The sequence below is a fragment of the Dermacentor silvarum genome, chromosome 4 (genome assembly GCF_013339745.2).
Source record: "Dermacentor silvarum isolate Dsil-2018 chromosome 4, BIME_Dsil_1.4, whole genome shotgun sequence".
NCBI lineage: Eukaryota > Metazoa > Arthropoda > Arachnida > Ixodida > Ixodidae > Dermacentor > Dermacentor silvarum.
This window is the reverse complement of record NC_051157.2, coordinates 207,949,201-207,956,263: the sequence shown is the minus strand read 5'-3', so window position 1 is coordinate 207,956,263 and position 7,063 is coordinate 207,949,201.

Genomic DNA, 7,063 nt, shown 5'->3' with positions numbered 1-7,063 from the left:
AGAGTGGAACGCGATAGCATACAAATATACCTGAATGATTGTGAGGCTTCCAGGCAACTGCAGCTTTCTATTTTTTCTCCATCTTTCCCTCTGCGCACCGCTACGGTTTTACGCTGCCGAGGAGGCGAGCGCCATCTGGATGGTGTTTACGCAAGTAACCTACGCGCGTGCGCCTGTTGTTATGCTAGAAATGCTGGAAAAGTGGTTATGTTTGAGTTTCCTCGTAACACAATTAGTTTCTCGTTTATTCAAAATAGAAAACCAAACGCCATCCATGTCTCTAGGCTGTAGTTAAGAAGACTTCACGATTTGTTCAATTTTGTTCACTAATGCTCTGCGCCACGCGGAGGGCCTGTGTGGCCGGGGTGGTCGTGGTAATTTTATGCGCCACGGCGCGCTTTGCTTACGCGAGCCTGACGCCGACGCCGGATTTTCGGCGATACGGGGCTTTAACGTTATCGCGTTAAGAGGTCAGCTTCACCAAGACAAGCGTGCGCTCGCTACCGAACCGCGTTCAACGATCCTTCCTGGTTCTACTGCGCAACTTGCCTCGCCACCGTACCCAGTTTTCCCCTTCCGCCGCACCCCGGATTGTCGCCCGCGGCGTCGTTCTCTCGCGTTGCTCTGCCAAAGCTGCACATCCCGAGCTTTTCTTCGTAACGGCGCGACTGGCAAGGCTTTTGTGGCCAGTACCAGGCACCATTCACGGCAACAACTCGGATTCAAGATAGACAAATTTTAATATCTGCTGACGTACCTGTCGGTCAGCTAAGTCGGCCGCTCGCTGAGGCTAACTACGATGTCGCCGTCAAGGTGCTCTCTGACCGTTTCGGCCGTCGCGACATGGTGGTACCACTGGACCACTTACTCGCTATAGCACCTATTCATAGTATTCATAGTTCAGCCGATACAGAGAATCTTCGAAAATCTCTGTGATGAGATAACTTACCGCACAGCGTACTGGAGGGCGTTGGCGTTTCCCGAGACAAGTATGCTGCTGTTCTGCGACGCGTCATCAAGAAGGCCTTAGCACCTGACCTTGGACTCTGTACTGTCAGTGGCTACAGGAGGCTTCTTCGTCGAACACGCTGACATGGCAGCGACCACAGAGGACAAGTCCCAGGAAGTAAAAAATCCGATGCCCTATCTTCGAATTCAAGTCGAGGCGAGCAGGAAGGCAATCTCGACCAAGGCAGCTCATCTGCAAGGCAGCGGCATCACCAACGTGAATCGCGACCTCTGGAGCTGCCATCTGCAGCGGCTCTATCAATGAAGTGAGATCGCCGTACACGCGTCCCTGCCTCTTGTGGAACGTGTCGGACATACAATTCAGGAATGCCCATGTCGCTCACTTCAGAAGAAAATGAAGGAAGATTCAGGCGCGCAGGCATTGCTTCCGCTGCGCCAAGCGCAACCACGGTGCTATTGAATGCTGAAGCTTTAGAAATTTGCGATGTACCTACTGTGTGGACAGCACTTGACGTCACTGTGCAACGTCTGCAATCCAAGTCAAGACCAATCAACATGTCTGGGCAACACGTCCGCGCCGTCCATGCAACGCCCAAGCGGACTGCAGTCCATCGAACAACACCTCGAGCAACATCCATGTCTACGAGTAGTACCGCAGTCATGCCCGTAATCCTACAGAGGGCAGAGCTTGGGCTGCCACACAAGCAAAGTCAATTTTGCTGCGTTTCCTGTCAGACAAGGACAGTCAGCGCACTTTCGTTCGGCAGGACATTTTCGAGCGCTTAATTGTCCTGTTCAGGGCATTCAGTGCGTCACCCTATTCACCTTGGGAAACGCATCGCCCTGTGACCGTTACATGTAACCGAGTCTCCGTCACAATCCGAAGCCAGCACCGTACCAACGAGACAACTATAGATGCCCTCGATGTGGCGGAATGTCTGCGGTGACCAGTCCACCGGCGGATGGCGCGATCATCAACTGATGACACACCACCGTCTCGTTCCGCAGATGCACGCTCCGAGCCGACGACTTTCCGGGGAGACGATATCACGATTATGATAGGCTCCGACTTGTACTGGGACGCTTTACCGGCCAGATATCTCGATTATCGCTTCAAGTTACTGCCGTGGAAACCCGTTTTGGATGGACGGTCCAGGGAACCCTCCACGACTTCTCCCAATGTTCAACTGTTCATAGCACGTCTCTGGTGTATGGTACTGGAGAGCCTCCCAGAGACGATGCTCCGACGAAGTAACCCAAGGTCAAGAAATGTCCGCCTCCTACAAGGCTGTCCACCCGTACCAAACAATGCTCAATGCCATTGCCATGATGGTTTCATGTGCTCCGGACGGTAATTCAATGACAAGTACAAGCAAACAATACGGAACTACGTCAGGACACAGCTAGGTGTACAAGTGCCCTCAAGTGCCGCGCACAACAGTCCAGCAAAGCTCAACACGAGGGAAACACATGTATTGTACAAATGCTACGTCGAGCCACAGGGGAGCCTGCGAAGGAAGGCCACTGCCGATGCAGCAACGAGTCGAAATGCAAATGACGACAAGCAGTGTCAGGTGCATTACGATGCCAAGACATATACTACAGCAGAAAGGACTCGTATTTGCAACTCGCGTGCAAAGCCTACCACAGGCAACGTCAGGCCGGACACGATTGGTACTATCTAGCTAACACATACATTTCTACTCAGATAATCACCTCGATCGATCTCCAGGTCACATCTGTATATCGCTGCTCAGGTTGTCACTTTAACTGCTCCGTCCATCAGTTGAACTGCCGCTCAATGTGCTTGCTCTGCGATCCGTGTCTTGCGTCCAGTGTTTGCACTTAGGGGTGTAATAGTGTACTTGCTGATTCTGCGTTTGCACACGAAGCGGCACCGAAGCTGCCATCACGACTTCAAGTTGGAGACGTCCTCCTGGTGCACGACGACGATTAGCCGCCTATCCTGTGGAAGGTGGCCCGGGTACGTGATGGAACTGCTTCGCTCAAGCGTCCTGCCTTAAGTTGGCGTCCGGCTCCGTGATAAGGTTTCTTGTCCAAAAAGTTCACTTTCATGAAGCCGGCAGCCTGCAGCAATTATGTCGGCCGCGGGAGTCTGTTGCAAATAAAGAAGACGAAAGTGCGCGAGGACGAGCAGCAGCCACGGGCACTGCTCGCTCAATTGCGACCAGACGACGAACGATTAGACGTCCGAGTCCGGGTCTAATCCGTCAATGTTTTTCTAGAGCCACCCCATGGCTGAGGGCGTGCACTTTGCTTTTATGCCCTTTCTATTTTCACATTACAGTGAAACACCATACCAAATTAGTTATAACTGTATCTTCTACTTTTCTGCACACACAGCGCATTAGCAAGGACTCTTTCATTAGTAATAAAACTCTCGAGTACTGAGATTTAGGTGCACGTTGAAGAAACCAGGGTAGGTCAAAATAAGGGCGGAGTCCCAACTACAGCTTACTGCATAATAAAACAAGGATGTTGGCCTGTAAAAACCCATGAATATCATTTTCTTATTGAGAACCGTTGTATTTCGGCGCGAGAATCGTCGATAATGTGGAGCGCGCTCACAGAGATCCTGATTGGAGCCATAATTTGCATATCACTTTATCCGTGCACCGAAGCGAGCTCTCCGCTTTTGTGGACAATGTGTGTGTAGAATGACGGTGGGACCAGGCAGGTCATGCATTCAGAGTACTAGAACAAAATTGGGCATACCACGAAGCTGCTCACCCTGTCCTATCTTTGATGTATTTTGGCGACAACGCTTCATTAAAGTGTGCGCAGAAAATAATAGCGAAGTCACTGTAAGAGCTTATAATATTCGGAGGGTCCTACATTTGGAGGGAAAGAGTGTTCCTATGCGTACACTTGAAATAAATAAAAAAGAACACCGCATACCCATGAAGTGAATGATGATCAGTGGGCGAAGTACCGGGGGATCATTCGGGCAAAACGCCGGAAGCGTTGTCCGGAAGCCGGAGCTTGGCGTATATAATAATATACTGTACATGGGTACAGTATATAGACGATTTGCAGCAGCCGGTGGCAACTGAATCAGATGCGCCACCGGAGCGCCGCGCGTGTTGGACATCTCTGGCCTTGGGCGCGCAAACGAAACTACCATTGCTCAGTAGCGAAAGCGTAGCCAGCGGCGTTTAACAAGCGCAGTTTGTCAAACGTCGAACATATTCTGCTCCATGTGGAGATTAAGAGGGAAAACGTGTCCTGTGGTCGGATGCAAAAACTGTGATGCGACATTAAGCTGTGGAACACGTCGGTGTGTGAAATACACGCGCCACAGCTGCATCAAGACTGCCCGTGCCCGACGCCGTTTTCCATGCACCGATTTCCTCAGGAGAGAAAAACAAGCTCACCCGACAATGCTGGATAGCGAACCTACAGAGAAGAACTTCAATTAAGGCACATCGGCAAGAGTAAGTGGCAGATCATAGTACCGAATAAGCGAACGCGCTCGGCTTGCGGAATAGTGTATAAATTCCATCTTGCGCTTGCTGTACATAAGGTCACCATGCGGTGTTTCAGTGGCAGAACACAAGCATTAGCGATATCGTATTGGAACAGTCACCTGCTATCAGTGATGTTTATCCTTAAGCGAAATTACACGCCACGTGCGTATATGCGCCGGGATCGGTGCCAATTAAGGCGTACTAGTTTTCGCGGTGAGAACTCTGCAGAAAAGATTGCAAAAGCGCTATCTGAATCGCATTTTTAAATCGTTAAGCTTGACGAATCCTGCCTGCGCGTCTGATTTTACATATGTTGGTTTCACTGCTGTATCGGATGCACGGTGTGATCAGAACGTAGACATGGCGTTGTTTGTGGCCAGCGACAGGCGCGCGAAAGCTAGCTGTGTTGACACGTAGCACAAAATTATTGTTTCAAACAACGCTAGAAGCGTTGGTTGCGTGTTTATCGTAAAGTGATATACAATAATGTCACAATTTCGTGATGTCAAGAGAACCATGAAAATAAAAGTAAATAATTTCTAACACCAGTTTGACATTATTTGATTAGCTGCGTTTAAAGTAGTGGTAACTATAAATCAGCTGTTTCCTTCTTCCTTGTGTCTTTCAGGGCTCCCCCAAAGCGCATGCTGAATATATATTATTTACTTTAATTTTCATAGCCTCTTTGACATCGCGAAATTGTGGTATGACAAGGAAGTCTAACACGGCTGTGGACGACACGAAGGACGCCGACAGGAAGATACAACAGCGTAGGTTAGCCAGGGCACAGGAACAAACGCGTCGAGCCCGAACTCCACTTCAGTAGCGCTGGCGATCCGGCTGCGGAGCTCTACACGACGCACTTCTGCCTTACAGTGACATTATTTGACACTATGAAATTATGACATTATTTCTAATTATGGAAAAAAACATTGGCAGCGCATTGCTATTGCCCTTTTTTGTCACATTTGTGGCAGTTTGCAATAAGAACTGCATGCGTTACCCATGTGCGTGCTTTTATTTATGTGGACTCCTTTATTCTTACGTTCAAGTAAAAGCAAACCATTGTAAATATTACATGAATAACCCTTTCTTTCAGGTGTTCTATTCACTTGTTGATGGGCGTCCAACCAAGGACTATCCCTACCCAACACTGCAGCTTGGAACACAGCTTACGCAACAGATGCCATCCTGGATTGACACAAAGCTTTCCCAACATTGCCACTGTCAAAAAGGTTGATGCTCTCTGCAAACCCCCTGTAGTCCTGTGCAGGCTTCCCATCTTGGTCGATTGCCTTGACCACGTAGTCGTAGACAACTGAAATAGGGGAGAAACATTTGTATGTACTGCGGGAATGACAAAAAAATGGCAATGAAAGAAAGCTGATTTTTATTTACTCCTCAAGTCATCTGCAGATGTTTGAAAGAACTAAAATAACACGATAATACAGTCTGATATTAAACTGATCGTTTGGATTTATAAATTATAGTTCTGGGTTTCAATAATTAATACATATTTGATTACTAAGTGGTGTGCTCTACTATGAAGAGTTTAAAAAGTTGAAACGGGAGCTTCATTTATAAAACGCTTGACTTACAGCTAGCCAAAGTTATGCCCCTGTCACATGGCCACTTTCGATCGCGATCGAGCCTCGATCCGGCTCGGAACTTTCGATCGCAATCGAAAATGATCGCTACTACACAGTCCAAGGATCAGGATCGGTTGTTTGTGCTCTAACGCTTTAAGTGTAACTAAGTCCGAAGCAAATAATAAACGTGCCTAATAGGTAGTAAGGTACGTACGAATCAATTTTCAGAAAAATTGCTTTTTCATTCGGATTTTAGGTAAACGACGTGCCAGTCCGCTGATTCTGATCGTCTGCAAATCTCAGAACTACGTGCATGGCGTCGACGCAGCACACAAATTTTCAAAATTACACGTGCATAAAAAATAAAACGGCCTTTTTAGAGGGTTATTTCTTCCGATCTCTTTCTTTCTCGTTGTACCTAGTTTTCTGTCACACTGAGCTAGATTCTGCTTACGTCGGTCTCCGATCGAAATCGGACACTTCGATTACGATTTGAGGATCACTAATAATAATAATATGTGGTTTTATTGCGCAAGGGCCAGTATTGCCAAAGAGCGCCATGACAAATGGTGATGGTTTTTCTGTGTACTATGAATAGAGTGGTCTATGAGTTAAATGGTTGATGTAGCGTGGCTGTAAAAGGGCCTAAAACAAAGACGCTGTAAATTGCGTAAAATATATTGATAATAAAATAATGACAATGAAATGATTAGAGTTATGACTAAAAATTCCGTTAGGAATTAATGATGTACTAAAACGTATACAATAGCATTAGTGCCTCAAGAGGCTCCTTGAAATCAAGGGCTGAGAGGCACGCTGTAAACACTATTTCTACTGCAGCTGCAACCTGCAAGACGAGGCTGCGCTACAGATACCCTGGCCAGACGATTTGTGAAGTGTTTACGTCTGCTAAAAACTTTAAGACTGTATTAAAATCAAAAAGCGGCTCATGGTTAAGAAAGAATGCTGGATGAAGAGGGATGTGCTGACGATATGCGGGTTAAAAGTACTTTTTAC